The sequence below is a fragment of the Lycorma delicatula genome, chromosome 2 (genome assembly GCF_047948215.1).
Source record: "Lycorma delicatula isolate Av1 chromosome 2, ASM4794821v1, whole genome shotgun sequence".
Lineage (NCBI taxonomy): Eukaryota > Metazoa > Arthropoda > Insecta > Hemiptera > Fulgoridae > Lycorma > Lycorma delicatula.
This window is the reverse complement of record NC_134456.1, coordinates 122089037-122114186: the sequence shown is the minus strand read 5'-3', so window position 1 is coordinate 122114186 and position 25150 is coordinate 122089037. Positions and strand designations below refer to the sequence as shown.

Sequence of the window (25150 nt, the reverse complement as noted above, 5' to 3'; positions counted from 1 at the left end):
TTGCTAATACTCACTCAATTTGACACCGACAAAATTTAAAACGTCAAAATTGAAAAAAGTGGATTTGTATATTTATTTTACTCACAGGTTTTAAAATTTATTTTATATTTCTCAGAATTCTATTCTACTTAATATTGTTATATTTCGTTCCTTTTAAAATATTGGGAGACATAAACAGTAAACTTATTAATGATTAAGTTAATTAGTATATTAGTATACTTATTATGTTGTAATAAGTATACATAGCATACTTACTAAAAATATAATCAATCTTACCAATTGACAGAAATAACAGAAGGACTAAAGAGAAACATGAACTAACTTATTGAATGTTAACTTATGAAATACTAAATGTTATTGTTGAATATTAAAAATTTAGGATGTCTCAAGTGGAGTATATATTATTTTTCGTCGAAGTTTTCCAACTAATTTCCATGCAAGTTTGCATGAAAATACTCTTTACATTTAAAATAGCTGTGTTTTGCAATTCTATAATCCAGAAATAGTGATAAATTAAAAATGTCTTCAGTTTTTTCTAGCCTTGTAATTTTTCGTTTACAAATTCTTCTTCTGATATTATTTGAAAGAACCTTACGAAAAAATACATGCATTTTCTGTACCGTAGAAAAAGAATCATCCAAACTGATACATTTAATACTGACTAAACATTGAAATGCGTAAGAAAAATATGAATGCACAAGGGTCGAACTGAGAATATCTTCTTTTTTTAAGCGTTTAATAAATACGGTTTGTTGCTTACAAATGGAAAAAGGTTTTAACTCAAATTGAAAAATAACAATGTATTAATTTCATATCAGAGATATGAAATTAACCTTAAACGTTTTAAAAACATTCAAAGAAACTATCAACAAGAAAAATTCGAACTGTAGATAGTAGTTTAAATTTTTATCACAGCATTGCATAACGTACATAAAGAAGAATGTAACAAATTAAAATATTTTAGAAAACAAATTGTGTCAACCTTGTGTGCCCTTAAGCGTAATCAACAAATGATAACTCTTTTTTGTGATAGTAACCAACTGCACACGCCACTGTTTGATATAATTTTGACGTGATACAGCATCTTCTGTATGCTGCCAAACAAATTTGGTTTATTATTTTTTAAATTACGAAGCAATTCTCACTTAATCATTTAAAATTTTCATTTTTTCAGATGGAACAATTTTTCGTTAAGAATAAAAAAAAATCTTTATTCAATATTTTCTGATCTAGTGTAATTATTCCTATCAATAAGATTTCAACCAGCAGTTAGTTTTATGTTTGGTGAAATCTTTGTATAATATGATATATTAAAAAAAAAAATTGTTCTGTCGGCACTCATTTATTATTTATTGATTTTAATTTTTATAGAATGTAAATGACGCATATATATACATGCGTCAAACGTTTAATAGTTTACCTATTTTTTCCTTTAGCTCAGTATTATCTTTTATGTGTTTAATTTTTGTAATAATTTTATCTGCAGTTCTTAATTTTTTCCCCTCTACTCCCCTGAGCCGGACCGATAATCAAGTATAACTCAGTCCAGCGGAGTGTCCATAAAACTCTATTGTCTAGGTAGGGCCTTCCCGCCTACCAGCATGACAGGTCGGCCCGCCGGTTGGATTTTATCTTCTTGCCTACCTCAAACCGCCAGAATGGGGTAACCAGGCCCGACGATGTCGTTCCTGGGCCCCAATCCAGAAGCCGGGACTCGGTTTTGACGCCCATGCCTCAAATGGAGAATCTCCGAAGGGGCATCATCACCGGGACACGGTCTTTTTCCACACGGGGGTTCGGGAGTCTCCATACCTCATAACACTGTCCGTCCGTGGAAGCACAGACGAACAGTAGCCCCGCAGGACGATGTTCGTCACCGCCACGTCTTCCCCATAGGCATCTCAGTCTGTCCCCCCAATCATGGTATTCGACCTCCTTCTACTTTAAGATGTCAGCCAGGAGCCCTCAATCTCCCTCCACTCGACCACGCCCCGCAACATACAGCCAACTATAGTATCCGGCGTGATCCACCCCAAGTGAGACTCCTCCTTCAACTTCTACCATGTAGGGTAGCAGTAAAATGTATGCTCGGGGGTATCCAAGAGGCAGCAGTAGATGCAATTTGGGAATGCACGCCTCCCAAACCTGTGAAGACACGCCTGAAAACCTCCGTGGCCAGAGAGAAGCTGGGAGTCGTAGTAACCGACATCCCTATACCTCCTCCCAAGCCACGGTTCCAGGCGAGTAATTAGTCACCGAGTCCAAGCACTTATATATGACGCATCCCAGCTCTCTTGCCACTCCTGGAGGAGAAGGGATGCAGAGTTAGCCTTCTTCATCACCTCATATATCCTCTTTAAGTGCAGGGTCCGGAGACGGATCGGCAGGACACTCGCCAACACCCCCGCCACCGCTGTGAACACAGTTCTATAAGCAGCTACAATCTTCAACGCTGCTAACCGCTGGAGCGAGGCCAGCCGCCTCAAATTCCTCTTCCTGTTCAACGCCTCGAACCATACTTGGACAGCATATAAAAGTATCGATTGCGCGGCCGATAAAAGTAACCTCCGCTTGGCCACCGGTGGCCCCCACCTGGGCCCCATTAGCCGGCCAAAAATGTTAATGGCCCTCTCTGCTTTACTAGATATCTCCGCAAGTTGCTTGTTGAACAGGCGTGCTCGTTCAAACCAGACACCTAAGTACTTCACGTGTTGCCCCATAACCACTCGGATGCCGTAATTGTAATTATTTAAAAAAACAAATGTATTAATATTTATTTTTTGCATTTAGATCTATTTCTTTTAGAAATGTGTTTAATTTTGTCAAGAAAAACTTGAATTTATTCCTTTTTTTTATAATTTTGATCATATGTTCAAAACTTTTAAATTAAAGGCTTAGTCTTAAAGGTACTTAATATATTATGTTGTATAATATGATACATAATAGCTTTTTTGATTTCGATGAGACCAATCTTATATCGATTTGTAAATTATTTTTATAAATTACAAACCTTTACAATAGCAAACTTGTTTTTGTACAAAACAAGAATACATGTAGATAGACTGAGAAGTTTCGGTAAAAATGTACTTTTTGTGATTTTCTTAATATTACTTTGAAATACGGACCTAAGGTTATAATAGTATTTTTTCGCTAATTTCTTTAATCGGCTTCCTCGTTCCTAACCTTTAACTTGCTTGGCATAAGCTTTCATGTGTTCAAAAAATATTTGACTTATATACTCACTTAAAAGTATAGAATGATAAAAAAAAAACAAATTGACATTTAAATTTTCCGTAATTTTATTATTATTTACTTACCAAGGATGTTCTGCTGAAGTAAAGATTATAAAAACAGCTATTTCCTTAATGAAATAACGTACTGACTAGAAACGTTTAATTTGTTTTCTCACGTCACGAGCGGCTACATAAAATTATTTTTTTTTATAATATGCACCTCAGTGTTTCCTATGACTGCAACTGGTGTACAGCACTATCATATACAACTCATAGGGGTCGAATAATTAATTGTTTTTCTAAGAATAATTGTATACGACCTGTTCTCTGGTGAACTGAATAGATATCATTCTTTAGGTCAATGGATATGGCCTGCATTTCGGGAGAACGTGGAACGCGGATGTGCAAAAGTAAATTTGAGACAAGGAAGAAGATAAAGAAAATAACTTACTCCGCTTACCAATAAGCGTACATGAAATGATTTTTATTTCCAAGAATGCTATGCTAGTTTCACAAGTAATCAGTTACTAATGCCACATTGCCTACAATCGCTCGGTTACAGTGCCTAACATAATTAAAATATTATCGGACATTTCTTCTACTTAAACTATGCGGTTAATAAGAAATTTTAACTTCAATTTATTAGTATGCTAGGATAATTTTTTCGGAAATGATTCTGAAATGAAAAGTTAGTTATTAAAATTAAATAAATACTTATATGAATCTATTTTAAAATAGAAATATTTAAAAAAATAACTTAATTGAAATTCATTTATTATATAAATTATAAGAAATCATAACTTAATTTGTTTTTAGTAGATATATCTTTATACACTGCTAACATTTGTTTTAAATACCAAATATTTTATTTTTTTTATGGAACGATAAAAATTCAGAATATTAGGAAAACGTTCTTCAAGCCGATTTATTAAGCTTTTGGAATAGTCTGCACGGTGATCTCCCCCAAAAATAGAATTAAATAATAAATAAATTATAGTTTTGAAGAACTAAATAGGCCTCTAGGATACTATGTAACGAAAGTAAACAGACTGATTACCAGCATGGAGTGAATTATCTATTAGACGCAACAAACCATAGGTGTATAATAAGATTAACGACATAGTCATTAATTGTTCAGTTCCTTTAATCGTATTGGCATAGATCAATCTAAGCAATTTAAATTCGTTTCCGAAAATCAACCGATGTAACACAACAGTTGAAGTATCGAGTGATTACAATAGATCTGGTATAATATCCCGCGAGGTAAACTGGACTTATGTTCTGTATCTCAACATCAAAATGTTAGTTACCTAAACGAACATAAATTATAAAGAGCACCGGTTTTATCTTGACGTTGATTCCTACCGAAAACCAATGGCTACATACCACCACACGTTCTGATTAAATCGCATTTGGTCTTATTCATGCCAGTATCTTATAACTTAGAAAATCTAACATCAATTATGTTTTAAGTTTGCATTTTTAATTATTATATTAATTAGTTAAAATGGATCAAATTTATTTGCACCTTAATATTATCTCATTAATTTGTTTTCTAAACGCCGTACTGTTTTCCTAGGAAATTAAATTACAAAGCTTCAGGTTAATCATAAAAAATATTGAAATTTATTTTGTAATTAAATATGATTTCTTATAAATACGAGTAGTGGAATGGGATATTTATTCATTATTTTTCCGGTAGCTACAGACATATTCCTAATTTCAGCACCTAACTTTTACTCTTTTATGATTATATATTAATCTTTTAGCGTGTGTAAATGAAGCCAACCTAGAACTTTCCAGATGAAAGGCAGACTCTCTATCATTTCACCACGTAAATCGCTAGACTGGTAATATGTTTTAAGAAATCAATGTAATAAAAATCATTAGATATGAATGCATTCACTCTGATCTCTTTTTAAATGCAGAAGTAAAATTTTTCCAAGTTTTTAAAATAAGGAAGATAAATTGGTACTTATAATATTTGCAATTTCATTTCTGATAAGATACTTTTTTAATAATAAAACCTTTCTTGAATTTTTTTTCAAAAACCGTACAGCAACTACATCTCCCTTCGTTTAGTTAATAAAACAATAGGGAGTCGGATAAGCAACAACCGTAAAAATAATTTTTTTGTTGTAGTCAATCATTTAGTTCACCGAAAGCCTTATCTTGTAAACGTAATAAGTTACAGAGCCCTCCAGTTGATTTTCTCGTAAACACTTTTATTAATTCAACGCAGGTATAATTTTTTAGGTATTACGAGATTATTATATTATTTTCATTATCATTCCTACCTCTTATTTTATTTAATATCAAAGGTATAATGTAAGAAGTAGTTATGATAATGAATAACATATAGGTTATTAGAGTGCACAAATACCCGTAATCATTGAAATTCCAGTCTTGAGTGTTTCTTATTTTCAACACCTTCATCTTTAAGCTTTAATCTTTTTTTGTTCTATATATAAATTGTTATAAAAATGAAGGAGTAACCATTGAATGATATTAATATTTTATTGTATCAATTTTTTTATTGTAGTTACCGATTGACGTGTGGGTGCATTAAGTGATGCAAGATGTTGGAAAAACTGCACAGTTATCTTTGCGAGGATTAGTTGGGAGTAATAGTACAGTCGGGATAGATTTTCTGCATTATTTAAAAGTAATTTTCTTACCTGTTAGAAATAAACTAACGTCGAAAAAAGTTTGTGATTCTTTAGATTCATACTCTCGGGAGATTAACACTTGAGCTTCCGTACAAAATTTTACAAAAACAAATTAACAGACTAAATACAGATTAAATAAAAATCTTTGACTAAATACTAAAGGGGTTTTCTAACCTCTTGAAGTTGAGCAGAATTAAAATCATCACTCCCGATACTCTAAAAAAAAATTAGTTTATTAACAATAAAAGTATTTTCTAGAAATACAACACTACACAATAAGAGTGATATTTATAAAAATTTCTTATTTAATCACGATATTTCATACTTAATAAAACTAGTTGCTTAAGAAAACACTGGTAAAAAATTCATTTTGATATTTTTTAAGGATTTTTTTGTTCATTATCTTAAAACAGTAGTTCCTATAAAACAAACACATCAAACCGATGGCCAGAAAGCTTAAAACTTACTCCCAATTGGGTTACTAAAGTTACAAAAGTCATTAATATAAGAATAATTTCAAACTTTTATAAATCAAATAAAATTGTATAATCTTTTGCTGATATTTCTAAAACCAGCGGACCAATTTTATCAAGGTCATTGTGGTTTTGATCCTGGGTATCATAATAAAATTTCCGATGTACATATTACAGATATAAGCACGAATATCAGACGTAAAAATATAATTTACCATTTAATTTTTATACATGAAACTAGCCTTAAATTGGAGTTTAACAGTATAAAACCTCCCACATTTCTCAGTAAATATTAATAAATTCTTTTATTTTCCAAAATAGTTTTAAAATTAATTAAAATATCCATCAATGTAATTAAATAATTACATATGTTTAATAATCTAATTTCATATTTTACTGTTTCTCTTATTTTAATATTCCTTATATCTAACCGAATAAAGTAACTTTGGTTTTCAGAAAGCGCCGTACTACATATATGTTTATCAGTTTAATTTTTTGACAAAAAAATAAAAATAAAAGTATACAAAAAAAATCTAGGGAGCGATCAGGTTGACATCACTTCTCTTCCTTTTCCTGTTTTCATAAAACAGACGTAGCATCTAAAGATTGTAATTTTGCACATTGCATACACTTCCAGGTATTATCGAATGACTTATTTCGGTATTATCTATTAAAACCCTCGAGTTACGTAGTAGCTCCCAAAGCCGTACTTGGGAAGCTTCTGTTCGCTTCGACTTACTTTGGTGGGCGTTTCATTTAAACGCTAGACAACTTCTTTTTTTTTAACCTCGTCGCAATTTTTCAATCTGAAATACCTGTACAGTTTATCATTTTTTTAAATGTTAATTCAGCTCATTCATATTGGCTGAAAAATTATTTTCTAATTAAATTTTTAGAAGGTAGGAACTGAAAAAATCCACATAGCTTTAACAGCCTTAATATTATACCGTCAAATAAAAAAAATATATAGTAATTCATAAAAAAACGGCATTTTTGCTATTTTAATCAGAAAATTAATTTGATGATTAAAATTTAATTTTTTTATTACAGCTTATATATTGTTATAAATTGTTAAAAAGTTTACAAACCAATCAGTAACAATAAAATATGCAAAATATTATCTAATAGACGTCAATTAATACTTAATGTTGTATTATTAATATATAAATCAATGAAATTCTTCAATTTTTTTTGCAGCAATGGATTTGGCAAAAAAAATTCTGAAAAAGAAATAATAATTAAATTATTATAGAAAATAAAATAAATATGTTAACAAATATGTAAAATTATATTTCTAATGTATATATATCAGAAACGTGGTACGATCATAAACAAATAAATTTTTATTTTTTATTACTAGATTTCTAATTTTCATTTAAATTTAGAAAATACGTGTAATTTATTGGGAATATCATTCATTATTATTAAAAATTAAATTAACATAAATCAATAAGCGCGCGCGCAATTCTTCCACCCATTATGGATTATTCCCAAAAAAGAAAATTTTGACACGTTTTTGTGGAATATAGAAAAATAGAGAACATCTAATTGATTAAAACAACTTTATTTTTGTTTTTTTTTTATTTCTTGAACATACCGCTGGTATGTTAAATAATACAATAATTAATAAAATCCAACTTACTAGCACATTGATATGAATACACGATCTTTGGGCTTACTTGAAAGCCATTATCACGATATAAATTTATTGCATTAAAGTTAAAAATTTAAATGGATCACAGATAAAATGTAAAACAGTCATGACTGTCCTGTCCTACCAGTATACTAAAGGAATACGCGTGTACTTTGGTGAATTAAAATGAAATCAAACGGAACCATGTTATCAGAGAGATAATTATTAAATTATTACTTCTTTATATTTATGTTTTTAAATAATATATCGATTTTAAATAATCTTTGTTCATTAATTAATATTTTATTATTATAATACATATATGATATTTTTCCAAATTAGAAGTATTATAATATTTTTAATAAATATAAGAGATTTTATGAAATTATTATGATTGTATGTATGACCGTATTTTATTATATGTTTGTCAAAGTTGGAGGTTTATGGTTTATTATTTGTAATGCTATTTATGTGCTCTTTTGCACGTGTGGAAAATATTTGATTGGTCATACCCATGAAATCAAGTCGCAATACTTACAAACAACATTGTATTTCTCAGTGTTTATCAAATTTGGTACCATAATATATGATTTTTTATTAAAATTATTATTAATATATTTAATTAATTTTTTATTAGTAAAATATGCGAGTGATAAGACATATTTAATACATATTTTTTTCAATTATTAGGCTAAAAGGTGTATATTCATTTTTTATGTATATTTTAACCTCTTTATCACGTAATAATTTTGTGTTATTTAACTTAATTTTATTATATAAATTGTTTATAGTACTGACATTATATCCGTTAGCAACAACAATGGTTTTAATTATTTCTATTTCTTTATTTAAGGAAATTTTATCATGTTTGATGTATTTTATGGCCCTATCTAAAAATGTATTAAAAAAAGGCCATCTTTTGGTACCAAGAAATAAATGGATGGTAATTAAATATTGTGTTATTTAATGTGTTTTTCAAACATCCATGAGCTCCAACGCTTGGTACATGATGTAGACCCGATTTGTATATGTCTGCAAGAAACACATTTCAACCGAAATGAAAATTTTAAATTAAAAGGATATGATACATTTCGGCGAGATCAACCGCCAAATATTAGAGTTAGAGGTGGAGTAGCCATACTAACATCGACCAGAGCTACCACCGAAGCTGTTGATCTAAATACAAACCTGCAAGCGGTCCCCATTAGAATGAAGCGTCCGTTTCAGGTCACTGTTTGCAGCATATACTTGCCGAATTTTGATTGGAATAAGGATGACATAGCAAGATTAATTTCTGAGCTCCCCCCACTTGTTTTACTGGTGGGTGACTTTAATGCTCATAATTCTCTCTGGGGATCGGATCGAGTAGTTCCACGCGGAAGAGAATTGGAAAGGTTACTGATGAATTCTGAACTTATGCTTTTAAACGATGGGTCAGGAAACATTTTCAATGCCACAGATGGATCCACGTCCTGTATAGATCTTGCACTGATAAGCGGATCGATAGCACCGAGGTACAGCTTCCATGTTTTAGACGATTTGCATAGAAGCGATCATTTCCCGGTGCAAATTGTAACTGATGTTACAAGGAAAATATATCACGTCTCTAAAAGATGGTTGTTTGAAAAGGCAGATTGGACGAGCTTCACAGCTAGAACGATACTCGCTGAAACAATTGGAGTTATCGGGGACGATGTCGACGCTATAACAAATGCGATACTTGAGTCGGCATCGAAATTCATTCCCAAAACATCTGGGAAACTTACGAAACAACCCGTTCCATGGTGGAACGAAAAAATAAGTGAAGCTATTAAAAGAAAGAAAAGAGCGTATAACGCCTTCAATAAACGTCGTACCGTACAAAATCTTATTGCCTTTAAAAAATACAGAGCGTATGCAAAACGTCTCATGATGGACTCGAAGAAACGATCCTGGCAGCAATACGTGTCATCCATCGACAGAACCACTACTGCATCAGATGTTTGGAGGAAAGTGAAGGCGATTTGTGGGCGTAAAAATTTTGCGCCCATAACTAGCCTTCAAGTGAAGATGGAATTAAGGACACTCCAAACGAAATCGCAGAGCTATTGTCCAATCACTTCGAGAAGGCCAGCAAAACGGCCAACTACGAGGAAGGTTTTCGAACCAAAAAAGAAGAACTTGAAGGTCTACTAAATTTTAGAACTGAGTATAATTACTCATATAATGTACCATTTCAAATGGAAGAATTCATGAAAGCGTTGGTAAAAGCGTTGAGTTCATGAAAGCGTTGGTCCAACACAGCTGCTGGTCCGGATGAAATCCATTATAATATGATCAGGCAGCTGAATACCACTGCAAAACGCAGATTATTAGAACTTTATAATCAGATATGGCAGGATGGAACGTACCCGCAGCAGTGGAAAAAAGCTCATGTTGTTCCAGTACCAAAGAAAAATAAAAATTTAAGGTTTTAGAAAAAGAAAACCTGATATCAACACATCAAGCAGGTTTTCGACAGTACCATTCCACCACCGATCAAATGATCAACTTAGAGAACATTATATATATAACAGCTTTATAACAAGGAAACATTGTGTCGGAATCTTCTTTGATCTTCAGAAGGCTTTCGATATGACCTGGCGTCATGGTATAATGCTCCAGATACATGATTGGGGCATTCGTGGCAAACTGCCAATCTTATTGAGCAACTATATGAATGACCGTACTTTCCAAGTACGTGTCAACAACGAATATTCATCTACAAAAATTTTGGAAAATGGCATACCACAGGGTTCGCCGTTGAGCGGTACCTTGTTTATGATCGCCATTAATAAATTGATATTAGCCATTCCAGTAGAAATCAGCAAAAGCGTCTATGTTGATGATTTGGCAGTTGTGTATGCCAGCAAAAAGACTGCTATGGTGAAATACAAATTGCAACGGGCGATCGACGCCTTAAACGAAGTTGGGAGGTATAATGGATTCCAATTTTCACCAGAAAAAACGTGCTGTGTACACTTCTGTAGGAAGAGAATTCCACATCAAAGTCCTACGTTGACAATCGGCAATGATCCAATACAATATAAAGACAATGTGAGATTTTTAGGACTAGTATTGGATAAATCCCTTACATGGGGATTACACATACAGGACTTGAGTGTTAGATGCAAAAAAGCCCTAAACATTATCAAACGTTTATCGAATATTAATTGCGACTAGTCTAATGTCTGAAGCCGGAATACTGCCACTACATTATAGAAGAGAGATCCTTTTGCTAAGATACGCAGCAAATATATGGGCTTTTCCTGTCCATATAAATAACAGAATTTTCAACAAACATCCTATGGCTGCATTATACGAACGTCGTGCTACCTATTCCAGACCAGCCGGAATTAGGTACAACGAATTAAAAAGGAAATACGAAATTGCTATTTCAGAGACACTAGCAGTTTCTACTAGAGAAATACCGCCATGGATTTTGCCAGCGGTAAATACAAGGTTGAATCTCTCTCAGGGAGAAATAAAAAAGAAGCCAGCAGTTATCATCCAACAGGAATTTTTGGCAACCGTCAGTAGTTACGAAGAACATATTAGAATTTATACTGACGGGTCTAAAACCGAACATGGCGTTGGATGCTCCATATATATAAATGGAGAAGCCCATTATTGGAAACTGCCAAATATGGCTAGTGTCTACACGGCAGAACTTACCGCCATTCAGCAAGCTCTTCGCTACATAGAACATTATTGCGAAGAGAGAGTGCTAATATGTTCTGATTCTCTTAGTGCTCAGAAAGAGGTTCCGTCTTAGAAATGAAATTACTGCTGATCTGGATAATGGAAATGAAGAAAAGATAGTTGCATTTTTACACGCCAGTGGACTTCTTGGACAATTTAAAGCTATATAATAAAAGAATCTCTAAGAGGTATTTCATTTAAATATGGAAGTCTCGAAGCGTGGCACGTGTAGTGACGGGAGGTCGCTCTCTTTCCTAGGCTATCCTGGCTCGTCTGCATTCAAGAACAGTGAGTCGGGGTGTTCCGATGATGGCATGGGGGACCCTCAAGGGTGGATTGAGGGCGCGAGGCTATGGGTGTGCGCGGTGCATGCCTGTAGCCTGTTTATAAGGAGAAGTCAACTGCCACGGCACCCTGGCGCGACTAATATACTGCTTCACGGCGGTTCTTGTCGCCCTGAGGGTGCTTAAACAAACTATAAACGAGACAGGTAGAAGAAGGAAATTTTATTTTAGATATATAATTTTATTTTCATGTTCATTTAGAATTTTATCTCAATTTTTAATATCGGAGCCCTTTACGTAAGTGTTGTGTTTGTCCTTGTTGTTTTGTCTTAATGTATTTTGTGAAGTTTGTGCTTTTAAATAAAATGTAAGGGCCCTTTACACCCTTACATATGACGATCCAGATGGTGATACTAATTTCTTTTAAAGAATGTGACGAGGGCTAATGACCCTAACAGTCGATGCCTGTAAAAATCCAAGAAAAAAAAAGAATGTTTTCCTTCAACTTCTTCATAGAAATGAAATTTAATATTTGTGTTGGGCAAATCTGAGAAACTCGTTAAGACAAGATATTCCAACGTACGATAGCCATACTTGTTATGAAACCGCTTTACAAGATAAGTTGTGTTACGATTTTCATAGTTCATTTTTTATTTTTAAAATGTTTGACGAGAAAGAATTATCCATACTAATACTTTGATATAGCAGATCTCTGGGTGGTAGAAGTCTGCTGACTCTATAAAAGTCTTTAATATTTGTTGGAATAAGTTTACTGTTACAGGTTTTTAGATAGTTTTAATTATTTGCTTTCGAATGAAACGGATTACATTTAAATAGCAATTCTCATCATGTCCTCAAGCAGTAATATCATATCTTAAGATTGACTCAAATATTGTGTAATATACAATTTTTAAAACATAATTAGGGAAACGAAACTGTAGATAATATATTTTACATTATATACTATACAATCATGTAGAAATAACATTAATTTGCGTAGACCAAGTAAATATGCCTAAATACTTATGCTTAGATTTACAAGCTACTACAAGGCAGTTGCCGTTGGATGTGGGCAATAGAAAATGGAACTTGGGCAATGGATGTGTATTACAGCCATATTTTTTCTTTAATAATAAAGCCTAGATCATGAGCCCAGCGTAAAATCACATTAAGATCTTTTTGGGTATGAAATACAGCACGTTCATAAGAAGCATTGCTACGACTAAAGCAACATCATCAGCGAACTGATATGACCAAATTTTAAAAATTTATCCGTACCAATTATACTAATTAAATATAATAAAGATCCTAAGATAGACCGCTGAGAAACTTCGGAATCTTCGTGAACTTTATGACTTAGTTTTTTTACCAACTTTTACACAAAGATTTCGGTTAGATAAATAGCTCTGAAACCAAGTTACTCCACCAACCCCGATTTCTTTAAGCTTCCTCAATAATACTGAATGGAAAAAAATGAGTAGGAATGCTTTACAAAAATCAATTGAAAAAATTAAAACATGGTTTTTCTTATCTAAATTTTCGTTTATATAGTTAGATAAATCTGAAAAGACTTTATTTACACCCAGGACCTTCCTGAATCCAAACTGACTGCTTCCAAGAAACCCACTTTCTTCAACATATTTATATAGCCTTTTATGAATATACCGTTCAAAACTTTTATCCAGAACAGAAAGAGTAGAGATTGGCCTGCAATTTGACTTATTACCTTGAAAACTTGATTTTTAAATCGGGCTAACTATAGCAATTTTTATAATATCAGGATAAATACCTTCTTTAACAGAATAAAATTACAAATTAAGGTACTTATCTCATCTCCCACAAACTTCAGATTTGAAACTCTTAATAAATCCAGGAGATTTCTTCTAATTTAAAGCTAAAGTTACCTTATTTACTTCCTGCAGTGACACGTATAAGAACAAGAGACATCAGCCGGAAGAAAATATAATTGAACAGGCGATAGCGAAACAGTACATTTGTTCTTTATATCGTTGATCTCTTTAATAAAACAATCAGCAAAACGATTAGACACAGTCGTAAATTCATCGGGCTGAAACAGTTTTTAAGTACTTCATCAGTTTCCAAATCCGACTTTTCTCCAAGTACCTTATTAATAATATACCAGGTATTTTTAATGTTTCCCTTATCTAAAGCTAATTAATCAAAGTAAAATTGATTCTTTTGGTTTTTAATTTTTTTATTTAATTCCAGAAACTGATGTAGCAATTTTCCATCACAAGTTTATCAGGAGGTTGCTTCCATCTTTTAAATAATAATAATAATAATAATAATAATAATAATTACAATAATAATAATGGATCTTACGTTAAATAGATAATTCGAAATTTTTTTAAGTGGATGAAGGTGCAAAATTGATATATTTTGTTTTAAAATTCTGTAAGCTCTCATGTGGTTAGTTTAGTATTTTGCATGATATGTCGTTTTGCTGGTAATTATGTTATGAGGACGTATTAAATCCTTGTTTCATTGTCGTTTAGAAAAACTGTGTTCAACAAGGTGCTAAAGTTCTAATATATGAAGAGTTCGGATGGCCAGCTCTTCCAGTTTAAAAAGTTTTGTAAATGAGTCATGTATTTACAAAAACCCTTAAGTTAATCTAAGTTATCGGACAAAATATGGTTTATAACGAAATACGTAACAAAGAATCTTTGCATTTCTCTTAGTGATTTTTATGCTACTATTTAATGATCGGTAGCACAGAACCAAAACGCAGAACTACCATGGTCTAGATCGGTTTATTCAGAGACTTGTACTAAATCATGAGTTTTAGATGAAGGCAGATCTTTTTGCACAGTCTAAAGTCGCGAAATAAAATTAATTTTTATAATTTATTTGAGTTCATATTTTCCAGGCATCATGTTATTTCTAAATTGTATTTGAATGCATTCGTAAATGTTCTAGATCAAGGATAACATTTTCTGATTCTAAGAGAAACACAAAACGTACGCTTAATCGTGACGAAAATTTGCATGCTCATGTCGAAGTTAAACAGTCATAGATATAAATAATATAGTTAACAGACCTTCAAATAAATCTCCGAAGAACTGTTGGTAGCGCAGGGAAATAATCGGATCTGGAGAAACCTTGCGTGACAAAGAAATATCTGTCTCTATAAAAAGGATTTTGTAAATAATAAGTATATGTCGGGTAAAATATTTTAGTTTCGAAAGTAACTTATCATCCCTAGCTATATAAAAAGCTTGTAAATTTAATAACGAAAGTTTGAGTCAATTGTATGTTTGTGTACAGAAGCACACAATATTATCAACTACTTAGTAAATGTGGTGATTAGTAAAATCCAGTTTGTGAAACCAAATTGATGATTTGGTAGGATTTTTATAAAGTTACAGATATGCATTAACCATTTAAGTATAATGCTGTAAAATGATATCACATATGAAAAGATCTATAGGCCAATGGAATGTAGCTCTTGCAGCTAGCGTTACGGGCTTAAAAATCATAAAAATTTATAAAATTCTATTGAAAAGATTTTTGAGTATTCTGAGAACAGCATTAAAAATGTAAGCTTATTTTAAATGACTATAGACTTCCTCGGACGCTCTTTTTAGAAATTTCTGGTATGAAATTATATGTTTATAATCTACTCTATCAAAAATTGCTGCCGGTATGAAAGCTACAGTCGGAACTCTTTTCTTGAAAGAGTAAATTATTTATTTATTTTAAAATACTGAACGTAAGTCTGGGTAAAGATAAAGAAAATGATGCATTAGTCAATCTTCTATTAATATTGCTCGTAAAATTTGACAGAAATTTGTTAAAACTAAATACATTGGAAAGGTGTGAGGTAACTATAACCGATTTATCAGAATGTAATATTCCGTAATTAGTTTCCATTTTATACCTCATTTTTCTGAGGCATTTAAAAAAAGAACCAAAAATAGAAAAAATTAAAATTAATCATTTTAACCAAATCATAAGAAAGTTTTCTCTTGTATGCCAAATCAAGCGATAATTTGATCATGGTGATAAAAACCATGATCAGAGACGACACACGAGTATATAACATTTTTAAATTCATTTTAAGTATATTAAGGAAAAATAATGAGAGTGATTTTTATGCTTATTGTATTTCATTTCCTTCCTGTATGTATTTTGTGACGTGAAATTCAATTTTGTTTTTAAAAAGGCATGGAAAAGAAGATGATGCTAATATGTTAACAATTTTTTAATAGTTGTACAGGGAAAGAATGATTAGAGTGCAATGATTGTAGTAAATAAATGAGAGTCCACTGTATTTGTGTAAAATTGGTTGAAGTTTCTGTGTCTTCCTTGCTTTACATAATCAAAGTGAATTGTTTGGTTTATCATGTTCACTAATTAGTAATTTTATTCAATTATATTTATGCGTATTTTAAGTGCGTAACTGAGTAATTAAATAATCTCTCATGAATTGACCAATATTCGCACAATCATCTGGCCGAAAAAGGAAGTCGTATAGTAGGGAAAAAGATGTGCGTAATAATTTAAGGTTATCTATTCATGAGATTGGTCTTAACTATAAGTGTTATAAACTCAAATCTTTTGAAAAATCAGTCAGAAAAACAAGAATAACTAAATTTAAATAAAATTTCAATCTACTATGAAAAAGCTAATGTGTTACTTATATATTTTAATATCATGTAAACCTGTAATGCATCACAGTCCTAGGAAAAGTGAGTGTGATGCCGATATTCATTCTTCACATTTATAAAGTTAGAATTGTAAGAGATAATAATTTATTGTAAATCTATCTTTGTTATAAAGCGTACTTTTAATTTATATGGCATAATAGCTTGGTAGTAGCAAATATCACAGAATACATTTAATTACTAAGATCCTATATAAGATCAAAGAATGTGTTTAGGCCAAATAAACTTTAAAAGAAATTTAAACGTATACTAATTTACGTGAAGTGATACGGTATAAAAAATACAGAGAAAGTTTTGACGCTAAATTCAATTATTACCTTTGATTACTTGCATTCGGACACATGTAGTTTTTACGGCGAGGTGATGATTGAGGTTAACAGCTTGCATGCCGTTTTCGCATACAGGACAGTGTCCTATGCCGCCCTGTGCGTGTTATCAGGTGCACCTCCTATTGACCTAATCGCAAAAAAGAGGGTGGAGAGGGCACAAGGCAAGCCAGAACAAGAGGTCAGTGATACCGTTTATAATATCTGTCAGGAAAGATGATCGCAGGAAGGTGTGGATCGATGGACGAGAACCCTCATCCCCAACATCAAGCCACGGTTGTCGAGAAGATTTGGTGAGGTTGATCATCACCTATCGCAGTTTTTACAGGACATGGTTCCTTCAATAACTACTTGCACAAAATAGGCAAGAGAGAAGAGCCAATTTGCAACTACTTCAACGAGATAGATGATGCTGAGCACACCTTTTTCGAGTGCAATAGGTGGGACACACTTAGACATAGTAAGGCACTCACAGGTATAACTCCAGAGACAACAATTGAATACATGCTAAGAAGCGAGTTAAAATGGAATAATTTTGCTAGTTTTGTTAGACAAGTCGTACTACAGAAATACTTCGATAAGAGAAGACAAGGTGTTGGCTAGAATAGGACTGGGTGGACAGCCTTGCTGGTGAGGTCCAGCATGCTGCGGTGTGTTGGCACGGATGGGCCACCACGGACTCCCGGGTAACAGTCAGGTAACAGCACACTGAATACCTAAAAGACCCGGCATCATGTCACGACACACTAGGTATGGCGTGGTGTCCAAAAGGGCAATAATAATAAAGAACTATCAAAAAGAGCTAACCGGTAGGCCGACCTGCCATACCGGTATATAACTTCCCGGGTGGCGTAATACCAACAAGTCGGTCCGGCCCAGGGGAGCTGAGAGAAAAAAAAAAAAATATTGCATGCCGAAATACAAAGCAGTAGTAATGACCATGAAAATATTGATCAGAAGATTGAACTTGAGTTTAAAAGAGCATCAAGAGAAAAAATAACTTCACTTTTTGAAAGCAGAAGAAGCTTTCTTTCTATAAGAGTACGAAATTTGCAAAATTCGAAACAAAAAATAATTCAAAAGAAGTCACTGGATTTAAAAAGTATGTACGCGTACTTAAACATAACTGATGATATTTACTACAGAAATCTTCTTTTTTTTCATTTAACATGAATATTTTGTATAACGATGATTTTTTTAATGTTTTTTTTTTATATCCGGAAATTGGTGGCAACTGATGTTGCTTCCGAGTTTTAGGACGTTTTTTGGGATGATTAATTCATCATATAAGCTCAAAAATTGTACACGGGAAAATGAAATGAAAATTTTCACTAAAAAAAAAGTTGGTTCGTCTTATTATTTGTATTAATCTTGGTAATCATAGATAAAATGGGATTATTCCTAATTTTATCAAAATTCTCATTATTATTAAAATTCTTTCATTAATGGGGTAATTAATGGTTATGTTAATAACCACTTTACCAAGGAGTTGTTCAACTCACGGAGTCTACTAGTTTTTATTATTCATACTTGGGAAAAATAAGAATTTTAGGTCTTCAGAATCTGCATTATATTGTTCAAAAAGTCAAACTGTTAAAAAAAAATCAATGATTCATTCCCGATCCGGTTGCATTCATATCTTCAATGAACTGCATCATAGTTTACAAACGATAAATTATTTGTTGAATTGCCATGTGAATGAAAACTGCTCATAGAATATCTTAGATAAATAATCCAGGCCCTATCGAACTATTTCCGTGAAGTGATCAGTTCATATTTAGATCTTGGAAAAAAATATGTCTTTAGATTTGGAAAATCTAAAAATAAAATTTGTTTCTAGATTTGGACAAAATTTGGTTGGAGTTATACTTTAAAAAATGTACTCTTACTAGCTGGTCTATTATAACTGCTTATATTTGAATACCAATGACGCGAATGCTGTTGCAGCCTAGAAATATACAATGAACCTTGGCAAACGATAACGACCCAATCAAAGGGAAAAGTATCGTTCTTGCCTGAAAAACAATATAATCTATCGAGCATTTAGCTAATGAGAGTATGCTGCCAATTTTTAAACCTAAGTATATAGAATTTCAACACTTAAACAAATTTTACCGAAATAAAGCTCAGGAATGTTTCACAAATCTACTATATGAAAATAAGCTAATCAAAGAAACGGAATCAAATAAAATATAAAAGTGAATGGATATACATTTTTATTTAGTATAATGTTTTTATTTTATTGTTATATTTTGATAAAATAAGCATTTTTACAGAGAACTCATTCAGCGATTTTACATGAGAATAGTAAGTTTGATGTAGGTTTTAAAGCTAGATATGGGCAAAAGAAAGTTTTTCTTTGGCATTTATTGGACAATAGCTATTATGGTAGCATTTATAAACTCTCTTCTTTTTCCCCTAGGTAAATTAATGGTATTTTAAATAAGTTACGTATTGTAATAAGTAAATTAATTCAAATAATATTTTTCTACTACTAAATCAATTCCATATATACATCACTGAATTATTACTATTAAACTACAAAAAATTACTACAACTGATAATTATACATAAGTCTTTTAAATTTAAAATTTCATGTTAGTTCGAAACTAGTAAGAGGATACTCATATTTTTTCCTTGTGTTTTTCTTATTGTTTGTTATATTACAAATTAACTGTTGTTCAAATTGTCTACTACATTCGTCTTAATCGCCTTTTTGGCTATTGATATCTACAAAAGTTAAAGTTGGCTTAGCGTAATAAAGTAGTGGTCTTTCATGAAGCACGAATGGTAGTGATGACTGTTTGGAACATGTGTAATCCTAAGTGAAGACTGCCATCAACAAAATTATGAATTTTATTGTGTAACAAAGTTTACAAGTTTGATCATAGAAATATCTTATGCAACAGGTATTTTTCTTTTAAGTCTAATATTTACAAAATTGAGGGAATTGGCAGTTAAATTGCGTTCAGGTATTGTGTTATTCAATGATCAACCTGTTAATTTAATAATCTTGAGCCCTAAATAGTATATATTTAACTGAGATCATCACTTGCAATAAAATGAGATTTTAAAAAGCCCAAAAAATATTTAAATTTGTCTATTTTAATAAAATAGCGGGGTAGCGGCTATATTTCAAAATACAATAGCGGTTTGTAAACAAAATTTGAATTAGATTTGAAAGTACAAGTACATGAACTGAGATGCAGAGGTTTTTAAATCTAAAGTTTTATATATTATTTATAGATATTATTTTTTTTTTATTAGCATAATAAACAATTAATAATATAAAATTCGTAACATAAAATTAATAATAATAATAGATAATTATTAACAATACATTTTTATAATACATTTTTTGGTTGGCTAAAATAAAAAACAATTTTTCTTAAAATAATTGTTACATATATGAGTATATACACTAGTATTAAAATAGTATTAAATAGTAGTAGTATTAAACTAGTAAAAAGTATTAAATAATAACTTACCTCGAAAATACTTTGCAACCCATGTTTATTTTTAAACATTTTTGCATCTTTCACGATTGCAATATTTTCCGTTATTAAATGTCTCGGAAAATGTATGTTGAATGGTTCACTAGATAAACAAAGCATTAATTCTTACAGATTCTTCCAAAAGATTTATGTTAAAAATTGCAAAATTATATTCATTAGAAATGCTTAGCAGTTAAAATTATTTAGTTTTGTTTAATCATACTGTCAAAAACGTTGGAAACTAGCTATTATTAAAAAAGTATAGAGTGTACTAAAATTGTTGCGCTATTGTACTGCTCTACCCCAATACAAAGTCAGTTAAAATATACATAAATATACAAAGTCATAAATATAGATTTCTAATCAATCGGTCACGTTAGTAATTTTAACGGCACAATATTATTTTATTTATATAACAGTTTCCACTTACCAGCAATCTTTAATAGTATGTTCGAGCGCTTTCGGATTAGTAATCCATCTTCAGGAACATTGATGTGTTATAATTATAATTATTTACTCCACATATCATTAATGATATTAACTTGAATTTTAAAAACAAAGATTATAAATATAACAATTGATTTTGAAAAGGTAAAATAATGTAAACGTTATCCGTCATGTCAGTATGAAGGTCTCAATTGTTATAACTGATAACTTATAAATAAATAATACTAAACAAATTGAATAATTTATAATAATAAACAAACTGAATAATTAATAACTGATTATTGTTATGATTGATAATTGATAGAAGATAACAATTGAGACATTCATAGTGACATGAAGGATAACGATTACATTAGTTTACCTTTTAACGATCAATTGTTATATTTATAATTTTTGTTTTTAAAATTCAAGTTAGTATAATGACATGTGAAGTAAATAATTATAATTGTAACTCACCAGTATCCTGAGGATGGATTACCAATCTGAAAGCGCTCGAACATACTATTAAAGATTGTTGGTAAGTGAAAACTATTATATAAATAAATGATATATTAATACCAATGAGCAATAGCAATAGCAATAGAAAATGGTGGAAAGTTCGATACACCTAATCTATAAAATAATGGTATTTTATAATTATACGATACAAATTATGATTATTATTTAATCATCATCAAATTTACATTAACTGCACACAATTAAGGCAACTTGACAAAACTATCATAGGTGAAGATTTATTTGTGCTCTATTCATCCATTGCTTTGCTTTGTATATTTTATTTTTATTCACCGTTTCATAATGTGTTATAAATTACATTCATTGTATTATAAAGATGTAAAAATCTATAATACTGCTTTAATATAATAATTATTATCATAATTGTTTTTACAGATGAAACAGCTAAATTTTTTATCGTTTAAAGCTGTTGTAAGATATTTACTTCAGATGCATATTTTCGAAAAAATAAAAATAAACTCTTAAAAAAATGCAAAAAATCCTATATCAATAAATCATAGTTAAAAACGACTTTAATTTTTGTCGTTTTAATATTTTAATAGAATATAAGAAGCAAAAAAAAAAACAACAAGCAATATTTCTCGAATATAAAGATTGAACCGCTAAAATTTTCAAACAATATTATTGACAAAAGGTGCTAAAATATACCTTTTGTGCTTTTTTCTATAAATTTCAACATAAATATAAAATGTGCGAAAAAAGGTAAGAAAACCCTTTAACATAAGTGGCTGTAGAAGAGAGGATTTCGTGATTTTTTTTTTAATATCGCGACATTTTTCATCATCGGTTTAGTGATATTGAGAAGCATTAAAATATTAAGAGATACTGACTAGTATAATCACGTAATGAAGAAGATAAAAACTAGCAAAATATGATTTTATAATTGTGAGGATGGACTAATATTACGAATTTGCATTATAATTCAGCTCTTTGGTCCGATTTGAAAACCAAGGTATGATTTTATTACAATGAATTTTTCACAAATTTAACCAAAAAAAGGTTACTTTTAAACATCAGTCGTTCTTAATCTATCGTGAAGTAAAATTTAGATCATTTTGAAATTTACGAAATTAAAATTTCCATTTTAAATAGAAAATATTAGTTTACAAAGATATGCCAAGTTTCATTAGTATATGTCAATCCGTTTTGGAATGCAAATTTCTATGTAAAAATATAAAATGGTGAAGAGACGGATAAAAGTACATTCCTGGACTTTTGTATATAGGTATTATTTTCTTTTATTGATGATATTTTCGATATATTGGTCTGATTTTTAATACAATCCTTAAAAATTTATCAAAAAACTACGCAAGTCATTTTATTCATTCGCAATACAGGTTTTTAGAATATAAAAAAATATTTTAATTAAAAATAATAGCCGAAGAAAGGCTTTATTTGCTTACTCCTGGTATCTCCAAGTTAGATATTTTAGCTATTCGTCTTTCCGGTTGCAGTACGAGTATAAGTACATTATTGAGAAAGCTGCCTTTTGAGAACGATTTCTTAAATTTCAGTTTCTTAGAACTATAAGTTCGAAAGCTACTGTGATAATTTTTTTTATCCAAAATAGCTGGCTTTACTAGGACTTGAACGCTGGAACTCTTGACTTCCAAATCAGCTGATTTGGGAAGACGCGTTCACCACTAGACCAACCCGGTGGCTTTGTCTTTAGTGGTTGACTCCATTTAACTTTACGGTTAATCATTTAATAAGTTGTAATAACTTCTGAAATAAAGAAGTATTTTTTTTTTTCATTTATCTCAGAAAATACAAGCTATCTTAGTTATAATTAATTATGGAGGATAAATTTTTTAATATATGCAAAATCCCAAGCCAGACCAAGAATCGGACCCAGAACGTGTGGATGCAAATAGAGACGCTACTACTTCGCCACAGGGATAGGCTACAATGAAAAATGCACGATTTTCGGAATTTTCTGCATTTCTCCAACAGTAGGATCTAACTTATCAAAATACAGCAAAAAATGCTAGAAATTTTAGATTGTTTGCCATTAATCTGATATTTTTCTTTTTTTTAACTACTAATTAATGTTACTTTAAAATTTAAGCTTTCATAATTTTTTAAGAATGAATTTTTCGAACTTGGTTCGAATTGTGGTTAAAATAATATTTTTTTATATTTTTATTTTTAGATACGCTTTTTAAAAATGCAATTTTCCCTGAAATGTTTGAGCCCTTTCCTTCCCTACAGCTCTTCAGACCCGGAAAAGTTGGATATGGAATGAAAGGTTAGTAATGATGGCCTAGTGAACGCTACGAAAATTAAAAATGTCTATCTTCAACCGTTAAAAAGTTAAGGGGTGTTAAAGGAACGTTTTAAACACATGATATGCATATTAAAATTTCTTGTTGGTTTTTTATTCATATATTCCAATTAAAACCCATTAAATTAATTTTTGTATTAATAAATAAAACATCATTCTTAATAATTAAATTATATAAACTAATTATATAAATTATACTTATAATTACTAACTAATATAATATTATATAACCAATTATATAAATTATATTATATAATTATTTTCAAAAATAATCAACATTTTGTGTTACTTCTCGGAGTCGAATAATTAGTTTCCAACAGTTAAAAATAAATTTTAAATAGTCATTGCTGTAAAACTTGGGAGTCATTTTAATTAAAACTTTTAATAAAATGTTAAGTTTTTCATAAAATCAGCAATAATAATAATTATACTAAATTCATTGTAGTAAATATTTCCTTACCTACGGTCTAGATGGAAACTTAACAGTTGAAGTATTATAATTAACATCGATAATATGTTGTTCATGATTATGATGATGTTAGATTAATATTTCTACTCCAACTAATGTAATATTTGTTTAATGCATGCGTTATTTATATAAAATTCCATAACAATAATCATTCTTTGCGTTGAAAAGTAACTTGAATAGAAATCATTGTTTTATCTTACAACTTTTGCTATATTTATTTAATAAATAGGATTAATTTAAATTGAATCTCATTGGACAGTATCGATAATTTTATAAATTAGTTGGTGATTCACTCTACATTCTTTCATTCTCTTAGAATTTATTATAATAGGTGCATAATTATAAAGAAGGTCTAGCTCATCAATATTATAACAAATACACAATTGTTCAGCTCTTTATTTCTATTAAATTATAAAGCGTAATTAAAAAAAATTAATTAGGATCAACAATTAAAATTGTGTACTTCATTAGAATCTGATGTCATAAATTATCATACAGATAAAGGAAGTGTAGTGATATATCATAGTATAAAAATGCCGTTTGAATTTTCGAACGGGGAATATGCCGACATAATCTTTATTTATGGATTTTTTGACGGAAATTCTGAAGCTGGTCTATGTGAATATCAGGAGATATTTCCTGGAAGGCGGATTCTAAATAAAAAAGCTTTTTCTTCGTTGTATCAGCATTTATGAAAGGGTCATTTCCAACGTGTTCGTTTCTATTGAACGCCAGCTAAATCATCGCGTTAATGACGAACATCGTGTGATTCAGCATATTGAGCGTAGCCCAGGCACTAATAAAAGGTGAATTTCATGTCGCACTGGTTTGTCGAAAAACAAAGTGTGACACATCCTACTGAAAGAAAATCTCTATCATTTCTACTTGCAGACGGTTAAAAATTGCGGCAAACA

At 30.7% G+C, this 25150-nt stretch overlaps 1 protein-coding gene and 1 long non-coding RNA gene across 2 annotated transcripts in view; one reads left to right on the top strand and one right to left on the bottom strand.

The window, feature by feature from the left end:
- Positions 1 to 25150, top strand: part of LOC142319940 (dual specificity calcium/calmodulin-dependent 3',5'-cyclic nucleotide phosphodiesterase 1-like) — a 193054-nt gene that overhangs the window by 42550 nt on the left and 125354 nt on the right. The gene's annotated exons all lie outside the window — the stretch shown is intronic.
- Positions 7393 to 24323, bottom strand: LOC142319192 (uncharacterized). The gene is made up of 4 exons (XR_012755133.1): positions 24228 to 24323; positions 20515 to 20623; positions 13917 to 14080; positions 7393 to 7595 (listed from the first exon to the last, which is right to left on the bottom strand). It is a non-coding gene; the product is annotated as an uncharacterized LOC142319192 (long non-coding RNA).